The sequence below is a fragment of the Rhinoderma darwinii genome, chromosome 4, assembly GCF_050947455.1.
Source record: "Rhinoderma darwinii isolate aRhiDar2 chromosome 4, aRhiDar2.hap1, whole genome shotgun sequence".
Lineage (NCBI taxonomy): Eukaryota > Metazoa > Chordata > Amphibia > Anura > Rhinodermatidae > Rhinoderma > Rhinoderma darwinii.
The window spans coordinates 372,486,060-372,505,590 of NC_134690.1; positions in this window are offsets into that span (position 1 = coordinate 372,486,060).

Sequence of the window (19,531 nt, forward strand, 5' to 3'; positions counted from 1 at the left end):
CTTAGTGTTTTCCTGCTCCCAGTGTTTCCTTGTCCTGCCTCCGATATCCTGTACCCCGTGCTGTGCCTTGTTCCCGAGCCTGTATAGTACCTGAGCCATTCCTTGCGCCTCCTGCTGGAATACTCCACGTCTGCTGTCGCCTGTCATCCCGGTTGCCATCCGCCACGTCTGGCGCAACCCACCACCTCCGGCCCCATCTGTGTCAGAGCCCTTGCCGCCATCCGGACTATCCCAGGTACCCTTGTGCTACACTCCTACCATAGACTTTGTGCATAGACTGTGAGTTGGTCAGCTGCTTCTCCGCTACGGCGGAGCGGCCTAGTGGGTCCACATACCACTAGATCATGACAATTAGTTCAGACAGCAGCTCTCCCCCTACTTACTGCAGCTCTGCCTCTTCAGATTGGCTCCTGAGTATAAACACAACCCCATCACAAACTCAGGAGGAAGTCAGTTGTATGGAGAGCTCATTTCTATTACAAGCGCAGAATGATTATATAGTACAGACTATTAACCCACCAGCGAATTGCCACACATTTACTGAGGGGAATGAGTCTCCGTAAAAGAGAGCATGGAGAGTTACTTTAACTATTTAAAACTTTATTGATTCCGGTTACTCATATAACATATTCTACAGTACAGAGACTATCATCACATCTATCCCTGTTTCCAATCAGGCTCATAATCTAACTTTCCTATCCTAGCCTGGTAGATATAGACATAATGCACAAAATTCTAGTAAGTGGTGCTAAGTTTTTTTTAAAGGAACAGTATCACGAAAACATTTTTTACATCAGTTTGATTTTAGTGTTTTATTAAAAACTTTTATATTTATTTGTGTGTTTGTGTTTTCCTTTTTTTTATTTTTGAACTTTTTCTTCCCTATGGGGGCTGCCAACGACACATACAGACGACACATACAGACATGGAATACGGCAGCTACAGTCCCATAGTGAATGCGAACGGGGCCCGTTCCATTCACTATGCTGTACGCCAGGATAAAGGAGGGGGGGATTCTGAGAGCTCACTAGAGCGAGTGAGTTTTCCCAAATTTTGCAGCATAAAGCAATGTGGTTGCTTTACCACATGCAATGCTGCAATTTTGGGAATTGCTCCATCTAGTGACCAGCACTGGGAAGTGTTATAAATTAGAATCTAATTTATAATATTTCCTGACTAGTGAAAAAAAGTAAAAAATTAGAACAATGTTTAATCATTTTTACACTAACTGTTGAATTAAAAAAAAAAAAAAAAAAAACTCTCAACACATTCCCTTTAAAGGGGTATTGCAATTTTAGCAAATACATTTTATTTTTGTAATTAATTTTTTTTTCAATTTTCCAGTGTACTTTCATCAACTCTTTACAGTATTTAAGAGCTCTACTTTTTGTCATTAAATAAGAACCTTTGTTGTCTAGTTCCAGAGGATAAAATCTATCCTGATCATGTGTTTACACGCACATGTGCCAGCACATTACAAAACACAGCTCAAATAACTGTACTGTAACGAGCCGTGCACCTGTGTCCATCACATAACCAGGAGAGATTTTTATTCACTGGGAGTAAACATTGATGGCCCCTATTGAATGACAGCAAGCAGAAATCTTCAAAACCATAAGGAAGATACATTTGAAAATTTGTATAACTTTTCATTATACAAAGAACAGCATTTATATTGAGACTGAAATACCCCTTTAAGTAGGCTAATTATTCCATATGACGATGAATACATGGTGCTCCTAGTGAGGTGTCTCTTTGACAATAAATAATGAGACTGCGATGTACAGGTATTAAAATCCAATTTTAGATATTTCCATGAAAAAAGCTTTAAGAAGAAAAAAAAAAAACACCCACTAAGTTTACTCATTGTCATCTTGGGTGGACGAAGTCTTAGTCACTTCACTGAGAACAATGTGTTCTAATGGCTACAGTTATACTTATCTAAACATTATGTGAAAAAAGCGCAGGCACTGAGTCACAATGAGTGGGCTTCTAATCAAATGCTGCGGAGAAGCAGCACTGAAAACACGTTCTTAGTGTGCTGAGCTTGTGCGCCTACACTGGCCTGAACATACTGAGACACTAGGCATAAATACTTCTTTTTTTTAACACAAAATGATTCATAAAATGTACCACAAGCCTCCCCCTTAACTGCACAGCAGCCCCAGAGATTGCGATTCATTTTTAAACATCTGATGTTTTTTCCTTCTACATTTATTCAAATTTTTAGTATTGCAGAATAATAACGTGGACTGTTTTCAGACCCACATGACACAAGCTATATTAGTGCGAGAGAAGAAATATTATGCGCTATGTATCTCTATGACCATTTTTCACCTTAGGCAACTGCAGAGAGCTTGATCTGTCATGCAGGGCCAGCCTTAGGAGCCATGTGGCCACACAAGATGCATCAGCCATCGCTGTGGAAGGGGGCGCCACAAGGAATAATATTTGTATAGCAGTATTATTTAGACATAGCACTGTCACTCAATTACTTTATGAAATGGAGCTGTTATTTGGTTATTGTAAATTGGTATTATTTGAGCACTGTATGGTGATATTTAGGGTATGTGCACACGTAGTGACCAAAAACGTCTGAAAATCCAGAGCTGTTTTCAAGGGAAAACAGCCCCTGCTTTTCAGACGTTTTTTGAGCAACTCGCGTTTTTCGATGCATTTTTCGCGGCGTTTTTTTTACGTTCGTTTTTGGAGCTGTTTTCATTGGAGTCTATGAGAAAATAGCAAAAAATGTCTCGTATACGTCTGAAAATAGGTCGTGTGAACCCAGCCTAACATTGTGGAGCACTGTTATTTAGGCACTGTAAAGTGAATTATTTTTGCAGTGTATGGTGGAACAGCACTTTAAAGCATTGCTAAGTAGACATCTGTATGGAAGTGCTATGTGGCCAATGTATGGCCCTGTTGATTGGGTGACATATTGTATGAAGCAGTAAATTAAGCACTAGATGGTAAAGGTATTTGTACACTGTATAACAATTTATTATATGGGGAGGCGCCAACAGAACACACCACACAGGGCACAATCCAACAGGCTTTGGGTTTTGTATAGTAGTCTTCTTGGAATGAAAGTCTAAAGAGTAACCCTTCTGGCACATGGTGGACAAGAACAATACATATATCTGGCCTGGAGCGTACAAAAAAGGAAGGGGCTCCACATAAGAGGATTCAGAATGGGGCCCAACTTATGGTGCTGAGTATGGCCAACTGGGTAATGGTCTGGTGCTTGTTAGTCCCCCCTGGGGGCATAACTATAAGGTGTGCATAGGTTGTAGTCGCACCTGGGCCCTAGAGCCTGAGGGAGCCTAAAGGTCCCTATGCACCATATGAGGAGACCAGTACTATAAATTATTCTTCATAGCTACAGAATTTGCCATGGGGGCCCAGGAGCTTTAAAGGAGTTATCCAGGATTTTAAAATTGATGGCCTTAATTAGGATAGGCCATCAATATTACATCGGTGGGATCCGACTCGCAACACCCACCGCCAATCAGCTGTTTTAAGGGGCCGTGATGCTCGTGCAAACACTCCAGCCTCTTCATTGTTTACATTGATTGCATTTCTGTTTGTACTTGAACGCGCCTTTACTTTGGCAGCAGCTGTGCAAGGTATTGCAGCGTTGTCCCATTCAAGTGACAACACTTGTAGCGCTTGTGCAAGGTATTGCAGCACTGTTCCATTCACTTGAATGGGGCAACGCTATACTACCTTGCAAAGTCGCTACAAAAGTAACGGCGTGTGCAAGACCAAACAGAAAAAAAATAGATGTGAACAATGTAGAGGCTGCAGAGCATGTATGAGTGATGCAGCCCCTTCAAACAGTTGATCGGCGGGGGTGCCGAGAGTCGATCCCCCACTAATCTAATATTGATAGCCAGAGTCGTAGCGAGGGGTTCAGCACAAGAGGGGCCAAACATATCTGAGTGGGCCCCAACCCAGTGGGCCCCCCAACACATGTTTACAACTGAAAAGGCGCATTCTAATTATATACCAGTCATCATCCCTGTATATAACTCCCATCATCCCTGTATATAACCCCCATCATCCCTGAATATACGAGTCATCATCCCTGTATATACCAGCCATCATCCCTGTATATAAGAGTCATCATCCCTGTTTATAACCCCCATCATCTCTGTATATAACCCCCATCATCCCTGCATATACCAGCCATCATTCCTGTATATAACCCCATCATCCCTGTATATAATCCGTATCATCCCTGTATATAACCCCCATCATCCCTGTATATATCAGCCTGGCTGGTATATACAGGGATGATGGGGTTTATATAAAGGAACGATGGTTAGTATATACAGGGATGATGGGGGTTATATACGGGGATGATGGGGGTTATATACGGGGATGATTGGAGTTATATGCAGGGACGATAGGTAGTCCAGCCATCATCCCTGCATTAACCCCCATCATCCCTGCATATATCAGCCATTATCCCTGTATAGAAACCCCATCATCCCTGTATCCATTTATTAATGGGAGGGGTGCTTGCTTACCCTCTCTTCTGACACGCAGGCTTTTTCTGCTCCTTTCTGGCAGGCAGCATCAAAGGTGTGCTCTAGCAGACGTGCTTAGCATGCGGCGCGTCTGCTAGATTGAAGAGTATTGTAGCGTGGCCGCGGCCAGGGTTGCCAACCTCCATTTCAGTAATTTCTGGACAACTGAGCTAAAAATCACGGACAGACCAAAATTTTTATGGACACATTACAAAATCAAGAGTTAGTGATAAACCTGATGTACCCCCATCATCCCTGTATATAACCCCATCATCCCTCTATATAACCACCATCATTCATGTATATAACCACCATCATCCCTGTATATAACCGCCATCATCCCAGTATATACCCCATCATGCCTATATATACTCCATCATCCCAGTATATAACCCCCATCATTCCTGTTTATAAAACCCACATCATCCCTGTATATAACCCTCATCATCCCTGTATATAACCCCCTTCATGCCTGTATATTACCCCCATCAACCCTGTATACAGGGATGATGGGAGTTATATACAGGGATGATGGGGGTTATATACAGGAATGATAGGGGTTTACATACAGGGATGATGGCTGGCTGGTATATAAAGGAATGACAGGGGTTAAATACAGGGATGATGGGAATTATATACAGGGATGATGGGGGTTATATGCAGGGACCACATCATCCTTGTATATAACCCTCGTCCCCGTATATTACCTCCTCAATCCTGTATTTAACCCACATTATATATGTATTTAACCCTCCAGGATCTCTGTATATTACCTCCATCACCCGTGGGTACTGTCCTTCGTGGTGGCGCGTGGGCATTGATGACACAGGATGCTGTGAACCAATAGGATGCCTGACAACGGAATATGAAAATATGTAGAAGGCAGAGTGTGGTCTTAGCGGTGGTGGGGGAGGAATCCGTGCTCTGCCTTCTAGTGTAGTGGCGTCACGGGATGTCTATTCACAATCTGTGCACTTCGTTAATGTTTCTGTGATAGTTACAGCAGAGCAAGCGCAATCCCGCGTGATTACGCGGGAAATGACATGTTACAGCGAGATTACGCTTCCTCTGCTGTAACTACCACAGAAACATTAACGAAGTGCACAGATTGTGAATAGACATCCCGTGGAATGTCTATTCACTGCCTAAACACTTCAGTATTGTTAATGTGTTAGTATAAGACAGCACATAGCGATCTAAAAGGATCCCTATGCGCTGACTAAATGAATGGAGAGAAGTGTATGACCCTGATTGGTCAGCGTCATACACTCCTCTGTACAACGCCCACTTGGTTAATAGTAAAACACGCCCAGTTGTCCATTGAGAATCTCATTAGCATAAATCTAAAATCTAAAATTATTTTTTTTAAATAAAAAGCACTGCTGTCACCTACATTATAGCGCCCATCTCCTTATGTAGGAGACAGGGCACTTATAATGTGGTGACAGAGCCTCTTTAAATGTACCTTCAAAATAGCAAAAAAAGAAAAAAAAAACAAGCTTAGACAAAATCATTGCTGATATGTTTGATTTGTTGTTACTCTCATTTTATAATATATATTTTTTTCCCCTCTAATCCCGCATATTGGAATTGTGCATAATATCATATGCGGAATACTTTTATAATAATACAATGTGGAAAAATTTAATCTTTGAATGCTGATTTCATGGACCTGGAAGGGAGAAATATGATAATAATGGCATATTGATGGCCAAAGGATGGATGTGAGCGGGGTGGGGAAATCTATGAATGTAACTATGTGTGCGAGTGAATGTAATCAAGCTTTAGAGATCTATGTTATATGTAAGAGCATATGTAATCACACAATCCCCCGTCTGGAGGTTACAGACCACAAGTTCAGCGCTTGGGGTTCAAATTGTATTTTTACTTAGTTTACTATGAGGAATTCTCATTCTCACAGCAGGATATCCTTACACAATATGAAATCCATGTATCTGTGTTCAGTAGAAATGCTATTTTCTCTAAAACTGGACCTCTAGACAATTGAATATTGTCACCATTATACTGTTATTGCCAGTCCCCTTTGTGAAGAGTTAACTATATTTATTTAATTTAACTAGTAGAATAATTGCTTTAAGACTAAAATAAAAATACATATATACTCAGAATTCATCAAATCAACTGATAAATTCAAAATAAATATATATTGAAATTTATAAAAGAATCATTAAAACCCCTTACCGCATCTTGACGCAACTGTACTTCATGGTTTAAACTGCCTTAAGGCCCCACGAAGTACAGTTACCTCATGGTTTTGTTCTGTCACCAAAAGACATGGTGACAGAACAGTGATATTGGCTGTCACAGACAGCCGATTATAACTATGATGCGGTGGGGGACCAATCATGGCGCGGCACCGCCTGCGATCGCTGCGATTGGTCGGTCTGTAGAGTAAATGACCAATCAGAGCATAGGAGCATCGTTACCCGGCAGATAGTGCCGTGGAGCCAATTTACTAGCCGATCGGCTGCTTTGGCAGCAGGAAGTCTGTAATGTCCGTGGCTGCGGGCTGTCAGCTCCAGCCTCCCGCTGACAGCCGCAGCCACGAGTCGGCAAGCGCTGGCCCCAGCCTCCTCCTCAGGAGACGCCAGCGCTTGCATCCACTCACCTCCGCCGTCCCCTTTAAGAGCGGGGACGAGCGTGCGCGCGCACCGGACATCTTGAACGACCTTTGACCCGTGAGTACCCTGGGCTATAAGAGGGGTCCAGCCCCCTAGTTCGATGCCTGAGCGTTGTTAGTTTTCCCAGTCTGTCTTGCAAATTGTCCCTTAGTGTTTCCCGTTCCTGTTGTTACCCGTACCTTGTTCCCCGTTCCTGTTTCCCGTGCTTTGCCCTAGTATCAAGTCGTGCCACTTCCTGTGTCATCTGCCACGTCCGGAGGAATCTGCCACGTCCTGTGTCTTCTGCCACGTCCGGAGGAATCCGCCACGTCCTGTGTCATCTGCCACATCCGGAGGAATCCGCCACGTCCTGTGTTATCTGCCACATCCGGAGGAATCCGCAACGTCTGGCGCAACTTGCGGCTCCTGTGTCATCCGCCACGTTTGGCGCCATCTGCTGCACCCATCTCATCTGTGCCAGAGCTGCGGCCACCATCTGGACTATTCAGGTACCCTTGTGCGGGACATTGTATTTCTGGGGTGTCCTGTTGTTTGGCCAGCTGCCTCCCCGCTGCGGCGGTACGGCCTAGTGGGTCCACTAACCCGCTTCGTGACAGTAGGCTCAGGCCATGGACCCCGCTGGTCAACCTGAGACGTTGACTACACAAGCCATGATCTCCAGTCACGACAAGACCAGCTCCTCCTGTCGGTGAACGCCATAGCCCATCGGCTGCTTGCTCCATCCACAGTCATCACCGCACCCGTTCCTGCGGTTCCGCCTGCTACACTTCCTGTCTGTACCGGTACCAACCCCCTGTGTTTTTTGCCGCTACCTCCACGCTATGACGGAGATCCGAGGTCCTGCAGGGGATTTTTGAATCAGTGCCTGATCCATTTCAGACTACATGCCAGGTCCTTCTGCTCGGATGACGTCAGGATCGCCTTTATCATCTCTCTCCTTACCGCCAAAGCCCTGGCATGGGCCAATCCTCTGTGGGAACATCAGGGACCAGAGACCTGGGACTTGCAGTGCTTCTTACGGACCTTCCGCTCGATCTTTGAGGAACCTGGGAGAGTTTCTTCGGCTGCTGCATCCTTGCTGACCCTACACCAGGGAGACCTCTCCGTGGGCGAGTATGCCATTCAGTTACGTATCCTGGCTGCTGAATTGACCTGGAACAACGAGGCTTTGGTGGCTACATTCTGGCAGGGACTGTCTTCAGGGATCAAGGACGATCTGGCTGCTCGCGATCTGCCATCTACCCTGGACGATCTTATCCTACTCGCCTCCCGTGTCGACATGAGGATCCAGGAACGTTCCCAAGAGGTTCTCCGGGGGAGAGAACTTCCCAGGCTGGATTCTGCTGTCCCGCAATCCTCCTCAGTCGTCCCACCAGAGTACCCGATGCAGTGTAATTATGTTAAATTGTCTACCCAGGAGAAACAACGCAGACGCACTTCTGGACTTTGTTTGTATTGCGGCCATGGAGGCCATATTGTGCGTCTATGCCCCCAGAGGCCGGAGAGACCCCATTGCCTAGGATTGGTTCGAGAGACAACCCTAGGTGGAACAGAATCTAACAGAGGATTCGCTTCCAAACTGACTATTCCTGTGACCCTGGTATCCGGCGACAGGACGCATCAAGTCTCTGCCTATCTTGACTCTGGCTCTGCTGCAAATTTCATCCAGAAAGAGCTTGTGGATCATCTTCAGCTGCCCACAGTTCCCCTGGAGACATCTTTGGCTGTGGCCTCAGTTAATGGACGACCTCTGCCTGATCCCATTATCTCTAAAACCAAGCCGTTGAAGCTCCAGGTTGGAGTACTTCACTCTGAATTTATTTCGTTCCTTGTTTTGCCCAAGGCCATCAATCCTGTTCTGCTGGGCCTGCCTTGGCTTCGACTTCATGCCCCAGTCCTGGACTGGAATTCTGGAGAGGTTCTCCAATGGGGCTCCAAGTGCCATGGTCGTTGTCTGTTGCAGATCCATCCTGTCAAGCCTTCTCTGCCTCAGTCGCTGTCGGGACTGCCTCCCCATTTTGCTCAGTATGCAGATGTTTTCAGCAAAAAGGAGGCTGAGACGCTGCCTCCACATCGCACCTATGACTGCCCCATTGAACTGGTTCCTAATGCCTCTCTTCCCCGTGGATGGGTATATCCTCTCTCCTTGCCTGAGTCTCTATCCATGTCGGCCTATATAAAGGAGAATCTGAAGAGGGGTTTTATATGAAAATCTTCCTCCTCGCCCGGGGCTGGATTCTTCTTCGTTAAAAAGAAGGGTGGATCCCTTCGTCCCTGCATTGACTACAGGGGCCTCAACCTGATCACGGTCAAAAACAAATACCCGTTGCCACTCATCTCTGAGCTATTTGATCGCATACGAGGGGCCAACATTTTTTCTAAGCTAGACCTGCGTGGGGCTTACAATCTAGCCCGGATTTGCCGGGGTGACGAATGGAAGACGGCATTTAACACCCGGGACGGGCACTACGAATACCTGGTGATGCCCTTCGGACTGTGTAACGCTCCAGCAGTGTTTCAGGAGTTCGTTAACGACATCTTCCGAGATCTACTCTATGTCTGTGTTTTTGTTTATCTCGATGATATTTTGATTTTCTCCCCAGATCAGATGACTCATCGGAGGCATGTTCGTCAGGTTCTACTACGATTGAGGGAGAATCATTTATACGCCAAGCTGGAGAAGTGCGTCTTTGAGAAGAGTTCTCTGCCCTTCCTGGGCTACATCATCTCGGATCAAGGCCTCAAGATGGATCCTGAGAACGTGAAGGCTGTCCTGCAGTGGCCACGTCCCCAAGGCTTAAGGGCCATACAGCGGTTCCTGGGATTCGCCAATTTCTACCGGCAGTTTATTCCTAACTTCTCTTCTCTGACGTCTCCCATCTCGACCCTTACCAAGAAGGGTGTGAACGCCAAAGTGTGGACTCCAGAGGCAGAGTCTGCATTTAATAGCCTGAAGAGTGCCTTCACTTCAGCCTCGATCCTCCATCATCCTGACGTATCTCGGCAGTTCTCACTGGAAGTGGACGCTTCCTCTGTCGGTGCAGGTGCACTTCTGTTCCAGAGGAGCTCCAAAGGAAAGGCTGTAGTATGTGGCTACTACTCTAGACTGTTTTCTTCTGCTGAGCGCAATTACTCCATTGGAGATCGGGAGCTGCTGTCCATCAATTTGGCTCTGGAGGAGTGGAGACATCTTCTGGAGGGCGCTGCACACCCCATCCTGATCTTCACCGACCACAAGAACCTCACTTACCTTCAGTCCGCTCAAAGACTTAATCCTCGTCAAGCCAGGTGGTCGCTGTTCTTCACCCGTTTTCTGTTTGCGCTCCACTACCGTCCCGCGGACAAGAATGTGAGGGCAGATGCCCTGTCCAGATCGTTTGAGACGGAAGACACGGTGGAGTCCCTCCAGACCATCATAGACCCGTCCTGCATCGTCACTGCTAATCCTCTGCAGGTTAGAGACATCCCTCCTGGGAGGACTTTTGTTCGGTTGGCGGACAGGAGAAGAATTCTCCGCTGGGGACATAGTTCTAAACTTGCTGGGCACGCCGGTGTCCGTAAAACCCGAGACCTGATTGCTCGTCACTTTTGGTGGTCCACGCTACATAAGGATGTTCTGGACTTTGTCTCTTCTTGCACGGTGTGTGCCTCTAACAAAGTGACTCACAGCAAGCCTGCCGGCCTGCTTCAACCTCTGCCTGTACCCAATGCCCCCTGGCAGCACATTGCGATGGACTTCGTCACAGACCTTCCCCCCTCAGCAGGATGTAACACTGTCTGGGTGGTGGTGGACCGGTTCTCTAAGATGGCTCATTTTATCCCGCTGACCGGCCTACCTTCTGCTCCTCGTCTGTCAAGTCTCTTCATCCAGCACATCTTCCACTTGCATGGCTTGCCGCTTCACATTGTGTCCGATCGAGGGGTTCAGTTTACCTCTAAGTTCTGGAGAGCCCTCTGTAAACTCCTGGATGTGAGTTTGGACTTTTCCTCTGCCTATCACCCCCAGTCCAATGGGCAAGTTGAGAGGATCAACCAGATCATGGAAAATTATCTCCGCCATTTCATCTCTTCACAGCACGATAACTGGGTACAGCTTCTACCATGGGCTGAATTTTCTTACAACAACCACACAAGTGAGTCCACCACTTCCTCTCCGTTTCACATCGTCTACAGTCAACATCCCAGAGTCCCTCTTCCTGTGTCGACTTCATCTCAGGTTCCCGCTGCTGACTCTGCATATGGGGACTTCCTGCAAATCTGGCAACAGACCCGGTCCTCTATTTTGCTGGCAGTAGATCGCATGAAGCGAAAGGCAGATACTAAGAGAAGAGAGCCGATTCAGTATCTTCCGGGGACTAAAGTCTGGCTGTCCTCTCGGAACATTCGCTTGAAGATGCCCTCATACAAGTTCGCTCCCAGGTTCCTTGGACCATTCGAGGTGCTGCAGCAGATCAACCCTGTCGCCTACAAGCTTCGGCTGCCTCCTACCCTCAGGATTCCCAACTCCTTCCACGTCTCCCTCCTGAAGCCTGTGATCCTAAACCGCTATTCCAAGACTCCCAGCCCTGCGGTTGCTCCCAGCGGCTCCTCGGACATCTTTGAGGTAAAGGAGATCTTGGACACCAAGAGAGTGAGAGGAAAGACCTTGTATTTGGTGGATTGGAGGGGGTTTGGTCCCGAAGAGAGGTCCTTGGAGCCAGAGGAGAACCTCAATGCCCCTACTCTTCTAAAGAAGTTTCTCTCTCGCTCCGGTCCCAAGAAGAGGGGGCGTAAGGGGGGATACTGTAATGTCCGTGGCTGCGGGCTGTCAGCTCCAGCCTCCCGCTGACAACCGCAGCCACGAGTCGGCAAGCGCTGGCCCCAGCCTCCTCCTCAGGAGACGCCAGCGCTTGCATCCACTCACCTCCGCCGGAGCCCGCAGGGTGCGCGCGCACGCTCATCCCCGCTCTTAAAGGGGCAGCGCGCGCACCAGACATCTTGAACGACCTTTGACCCGTGAGTACCCTGGGCTATAAGAGGGGTCCAGCCCCCTAGTTCGATGCCTGAGCGTTGTTAGTTTTCCCAGTCTGTCTTGCAAATGGTCCCTTAGTGTTTCCCGTTCCTGTTGTTACCCGTACCTTGTTCCCCGTTCCTGTTTCCCGTGCTTTGCCCTAGTATCAAGTCGTGCCACGTCCTGTGTCATCTGCCACGTCCGGAGGAATCTGCCACGTCCTGTGTCTTCTGCCACGTCCGGAGGAATCCGCCACGTCCTGTGTCATCTGCCACATCCGGAGGAATCCGCCACGTCCTGTGTTATCTGCCACATCCGGAGGAATCCGCCACGTCTGGCGCAACTTGCGGCTCCTGTGTCATCCGCCACGTTTGGCGCCATCTGCTGCACCCATCTCATCTGTGCCAGAGCTGCGGCCACCATCTGGTCTATTCAGGTACCCTTGTGCGTGACATTGTATTTCTGGGGTGTCCTGTTGTTTGGCCAGCTGCCTCCCCGCTGCGGCGGTACGGCCTAGTGGGTCCACTAACCCGCTTCGTGACAAGGTCTAACTATGGCCTCCTGTCTACCAAGTACGAAAGCCTGTTAGGCCCCGCCAGTAACAAAAATAAGATGGGGGCGGCTCAGAAGCTGAGCCTGCAGCATAAGCTGCAGTTGTCAAATGTATGCTACAGCTGACTACCATTAACCCCTTAGATGCCGCGATCAAAAGTGATCGAGGCATCTTAGTGGTTTGTAAACAATCGGCATCGCCACGATGTGATGGTGGGTGTGCCGATGGTTGCTATGGCTTCCGCATCTGCCCCCTACGGAAGCCCATTAGGCCCCACCCGGAGGCGGAGCCTAAAAGGCTTGCTGTCAGTGAATGACAGCTCTAATGCATTGCACTACGTGGGTAGTGAAATGTATTAGAATAAAGAATAAATCCCCTAGTAAGACAAAAAAACTAAGTAAAAAAAGTTAATAAAGATGTACAAGAGTATAAAAATAAAAGTTATAAGTAAAAAAAAAAAACTTTCTTTTTTCCTATATTATGTCTTTTATTATAGGAAAAAAATTAAAACATAAAGTACATACACCGTGTTCCAAATTATTATGCAAATTGGATTTAAGTGTCATAAAGATTTAATTATTAGTTTTTCAATTGAACTCATGGATGGTATTGTGTCTTAGGGCTCTTTGGATCATTGTAATCAATCTCAGACACCTGTGATAATTAGTTTGCCAGGTGTGCCCACTCAAAGGAAAACTACTTAAGAAGGACGTTCCACATTATTAAGAAGGCCACAGGTTTCAAGCAATATGGGAAAGAAAAAGGATCTCTCTGCTGCCGAAAAGCGTGAAATAGTGCAATACCTTGGACAAGGTATGAAAACATTGGATATTTCAAAAAAACATAAGCGTGATCATCGTACTGTGTAAAGTACGTGGCTGATTCAGAGCACAGACGGGTTCGTTCAGATAAAGGCATAATGAGGAAGGTTTCTGCCAGACAAATTAATAGGATTAGGAGAGCAGCTGCTAAAATGCCATTGCAAAGCAGCAAACAGGTATTTGAAGCCGCTGGTGCCTCTGGAGTCCCGCGAACCTCAAGGTGTAGGATCCTCCAGAGGTTTGCAAGTGTGCATAAAGCTATTATTCGGCCCCCCCTAAACAATGCTCACAAGAGGAAACGGTTGCAGTGGGCTCAGAAATACATGAAGACTAATTTTCAAACCGTGTTGTTTACTGATGAGTGCCGTGCAACCCTGGATGGTCCAGATGGATGGAGTAGTGGATGGTTGGTGAATGGCCACCATGTCCCAACAAGGCTGCGACGTCAGCAAGGAGGTGGCGGAGTCATGTTTTGGGCTGGAATCATGGGGAGAGAGCTGGTAGGCCCCTTTAGGGTCCCTAATGGTGTGAAAATGACCTCTGCAAAGTATGTAGAGTTTATGACTGACCACTTTATTCCGTGGTACAAAAAGAAGAACTGTGCCTTCCGTAGCAAAATTATCTTCATGCATGACAATGCACCATCTCATGCTGCAAAGAATACCTCTGTGTCATTGGCTACGATGGGCATAAAAGGAGAGAAACTCATGGTGTGGCCCCCATGTTCCCCTGACCTCAACCCTATTGAGAACCTTTGGAGCATCCTCAAGCAAAATATCTATGAGGGTGGGAGGCAGTTCACATCAAAACAGAAGCTCCGGGAGGACATTCCGACATCCTGCAAAGATATTGTCCAAATACTCACAAATTCAATGGATGCAAGAATTGTGAAGGTGATATCAAAGAAGGGGTCCTATGTTAACATGTAACTTGGCCTGTTAAGTTTTTTTTTATTGAAAGAGCTTTTGATTTCTGTAAATATGACCTCCTGATACTGCAAATTCAACAAATTACCATTTTAGTTCTCTTTACAACCTTTAAAATGTTTTGATCTCTGTTGTGCATGATAATGTTAAACACTGCATTTTGAGTTTTTTACTTCTAAAAAAAAATCTGTTATCATTAGGAGATTTGTTCAATAAAATTTGCATTATACTCCAACGGTTGATGGCTTGAAGATTATACTGACTGTCATTTGCATCGACTATTTAGGAAAATCATCGAAAAATAACATTTGCATAATAATTTGGAACGCGGTGTATATTTGGGATCACCGCGTTTTCCTGCACGGTAAACACTTAAATTTTTTTTTTTTTAAAAAGACAATGGCAGAATCTCTATTTTTTGGTCACCACTACTCCCAATACATAGAAGAAAAAGTGATGAAAAAGTCGCATGTACCCCAAAATACTTACCAATAAAAACTACAAACCGTCCGCATAAAACAAGCCCATATACAGCTTTTTAACTGAAAAATGAAAAAGTTATGGCTCTCAAAATATAGTGACACAAAAAATAAATGATTTAAAAAAATAAGTATTGTGCAATTGCTGTAAACCGTAAAAAAAGCTATATACATATGGTATCACCGTATTCATATTGACTGAGAGAATAAAGTAAAATTGACATTTATAGTGCACAGTGAACACTGTAAAAAAAAAACATTGTCAGAATTCATGGTTTTTGGTCACCTTGCTTGCCATAAATGGAATAAAAAGTGCTAAAAATTGCATGTATTCCAAAACTGTACCAATGAAAACTACAGATTGTCCCGCAACAAAACGTTCTGGCTCTCAGAATATGGCGACGCATAATGTGCAGAGTTTTCTAAAAGCGGATAAGATTGGGCACCATTTATCAGTACGACACCGGCCACATATCTATGAATAATTATTTATTTACCCCATTATTATACCCTCTTATTCTGCCCTGATGTACTCCGCACAGCTTACATATGCCCCACATTATAAACAGAAATACCAGTAAAACCCCAAACAGAACTATTTATTACCAAGCAAAATCTGCGCTGTAAAAACCAAATGGCGCTACTTCCGTTCTGAGCCCTACAACGTGCCCAAACATCAGTTTACGCCCATATATATGTCATCGCCATACCCACTAGAAGCCGCTTAACATTTTATGAGATATTTGTCTTCAGTGGCACAAACTGGGCACAACATATACTGCACTAAAATGGCATATCAGTGGAAAATTGCAATTTTCACTTTGCACCATCCACTGCGCTTTAATCTCTAATAAAAAAACACAGGTGGGGTAAAAATGCTCACTACATCCCTTAAAATGCCTTAAGGGGTGCAGTTTCAAAGATAGAGGTCACTACTTGGGGGTTTATTTTACAATTTGACCTCAGGGCCCTGCAATTGTGGGCCAATGCTGTGAAAATCACCAAAATAGGCCTCAAATGCGTATGGTGCTCCTCACTTCTGAGCCCTGTCGTATGTCCAGGCTAATGATAAATGCCTTGAGGGGTGTAGTTTCTAAAATAGGGTCACTTCTTGGGGGCTTCCACTGTACTCTGGTACCTTAGGGTTTTGCAAATGTAACATGGCACCCAGAAACCAATCCAGCAAAATCTGCATGCCAAATAACGCTCCTACCTTTCTGAGCCCTGCCGTGTGTGCAAACAGCCGTTTATGACCACATGTGGGGTATTGCCGTACTCGGGAGAAATTGCTTTACAAATGTTGGGGTGCTTTTTCTCTCCCTTATCCCTTGTGAAAATTTAAAAAATTAAACATATTAGTGGAAAAAAATGTTGATAAAACATTTTCACGGCCTAATTCCACTAAGTTCAGCAAAAAACTGTGGGCTCAAAATGCTCACTATACCCCTTGATAAATTCCTTGAGGGCTGTAGTTTCCCAAATGGTATCTTTTTGGTGGTGTTCCCTCTGTTTTGGCACCACAAGACCTCTACAAACCTGACATGGTGCCTAAAATATAGTCTAATAAAAAGGTCCCAAAATCGACTAGGTGTTCCTTTGTTCTGAGCCATATGCTTAAAGAGGCTCTGTCACCAGATTTTGCAACCCCTATCTGCTATTGCAGCAGATAGGCGTTTCAATGTAGATTACAGTAACGTTTTTATTTTTAAAAAACGAGCATTTTTGGCCAAGTTATGACCATTTTTGTAGTTATGCAAATGAGGCTTGCAAAAGTCCAAGTGGGTGTGTTTAAAAGTAAAAGTCCAAGTGGGCGTGTATTATGTGCGTACATCGGGGCGTTTTTAATACTTTCACTAGCTGGGCGTTCTGATGAGAAGTATCATCCACTTCTCTTCAGAACGCCCAGCTTCTGGCAGTGCAGACACAGCCGTGTTCTCGAGAGATCACGCTGTGTCGTCACTCACAGGTCCTGCTTCGTGTCAGACGAGCGAGGACACCGGCACCAGAGGCTTCAGTCGATTCTGCAGCAGCATCGGCGTTTGCAGCAGGTAAGTAGCTACATCGACTTACCTGCTAACGCCGATGCTGCTGCAGAATCAACTGAAGCCTCTGGTGCCGGTGTCCTCGCTCGTCTGACACGATGCAGGACCTGTGAGTGACAACACAGCGTGATCTCTCGAGAACACGGCTGTGTCTGCACTGCCAGAAGCTGGGCGTTCTGAAGAGAAGTGGATGATACTTCTCATCAGAACGCCCAGCTAGTAAAAGTATTAAAAACGCCCCGATGTACGCACATAATACACGCCCACTTGGACTTTTACTTTTAAACACACCCACTTGGACTTTTGCAAGCCTCATTTGCATAACTACAAAAATGGTCATAACTTGGTCAAAAATGCTCGTTTTTTAAAAATAAAAACGTTACTGTAATCTACATTGCAGCGCCTATCTGCTGCAATAGCAGATAGGGGTTGCAAAATCTGGTGACAGAGCCTCTTTAAGTCCAGTAGCATAGTAGGGCCACATGTGGGATATTTCTAAAAACTGAAGAATCTGGGCAAATATTGAGTTGCGTTTCTCCGGTAAAACCTTCTGTGTTACAGGAAGAATGGATTAAAATGGATTTTGTGCAAAAAAAAATTACATTTGTAAATTTCACCTCTACTTTGCTTTAATTCCTGTGACACGCCTAAAGGGTTAAGAAACTTTCTAAAGCCTGTTTTGAATACTTTGAGGGGTGCGGTTTTTAAAATGGAGTGATTTATAGGGGGTTGCTAATATATAAGGCCCTCAAATCCACTTCAGAACTGAACTGATCCCTAAATAAAAGACTTTTGACATTTTCTTGAAAATGTGAGAAATTACTGCTAAAGTTCTAAGCCTTGTAACGTCCTAGAAAAATAAAAGGATGTTCAAAAAATGATGCCAACATAAAGTAGACATATGGGAAATGTTAGCTAGTAACTATTTTGTGTGGTGTTACTATCTGTCTTATAAGCAGATTCATTTAAATTGCTAAAAATGCTAATTTTACGAGAAAACAGTCTTAGAATTGCTTGAAAAAATAAAAGCATTCCAAATTTATTACCACTCAGATACACGTCAGATTTGAAAAAATTGGCCTGGTCCATAAGGCCAAAATAGGTCTGGTCATTAGGGGTTAAAGGGGTTGTCTCATGAAAACAACCCTGTCCAAATACCCTATTTGGGCATATGGATGTTATAGAGGGGGGTCCCTTTCTCGGGATCTCTATTAATCAGACCGGAGAGCCATTAAGTAAGAGTAGTTCCCGCTCTGGTAATATCGACCCGGACATTTGAATGGGCTCCATGTAATACTATATTTCCCCTGCAGAGAAAGATTAGTCCGGATAAAACTTTCCCCAACAATATCAGCTGACCGCCGCGGAATCTATTTTGGGAGATTGGGTTATCTTGGAGAGACCACCTCTTTAATAATTGTTTAGCAGGTTGGATAAATTTATTTTATTTATTTATTTGAAAACCTATTAGTTCTAAGTATAAAATATGCCGAGTTCTTAGTAGAAGATCATGCAGGGTCTTCAACTATTTAGGAATTTATTAAGGGCCACATGATTACGTTTTATTTTCCTAGTAATGATTAGTAATACAAGCGCAGCAAGGTTTTCAAGAGAATTAAATCTGTTTCATGGACCATTAATAATATAAAGTATAGATGGATCTACACCTTGACTAAATTTAGAGAATTACTTAAAGAATATTTCCACCCACAACATAAAATTGGCCATTTATTAATCATTCAGAATTTAGTGAAGTAGCTAAAGTTTGGTAATTAAGTTTCTTTTACTTATAGAGATATTGGCATTTTTACACTTTGTTGCAGTGGCCATTTTTACAAAAGTGACAACAGGAGGTGCAGCCATATTGGTTGTTATTTTTGAGTTAGCTTCAGAGAAACATTGTGAAGCTATCATTCTGTTATTAGGTTCTATAATAACAAGGAACTTGTTTTACTATCAGTTTCTGAGATGCTAATTGGTGACAACCAATATGACTACACTTCCTGTTGTCACTTTTGAAAAAAAAATGGCTGCTGTAACAACAGAAAAATGAGAATATCTCTTGTAAGTAAAACATTATTACCATAATGTGTCACCTGCTCTAATTTCTGATTTACAAATATATGGACAATTTTAAATTTTGCATTGAAACCCCCTTTAAGTTTTTTTTTACTCTATGGGTTCTGTTCCTTTAATCCAAGTTAAATGACCCTACACAGGCAACACACAGGTCCAACACAATGTATTGCACCTGTATTGACATTGGGCTGTGAAGGTCGGTGAAGTGCTGTATAATAATTTTCTGTTCTTATGAGCACACAGGACTAGAAACAGAGAGTTAATAGGCAGTTTATATGAGGGACCTAGCCAGTGAGCCAAGCCTTTATATTGCCTATATAATGGACTTAAATCGGTATTCCCAACAGAGACACTTATGAGAAATCCACCACTCTGGAACCCGCACCTATATCGAGAACGGGGATAACCTGTCCCCAGTTTCACCTGGTGGAGCGACCGCAAGCTGCCAATTCCAGATGGGGACTATC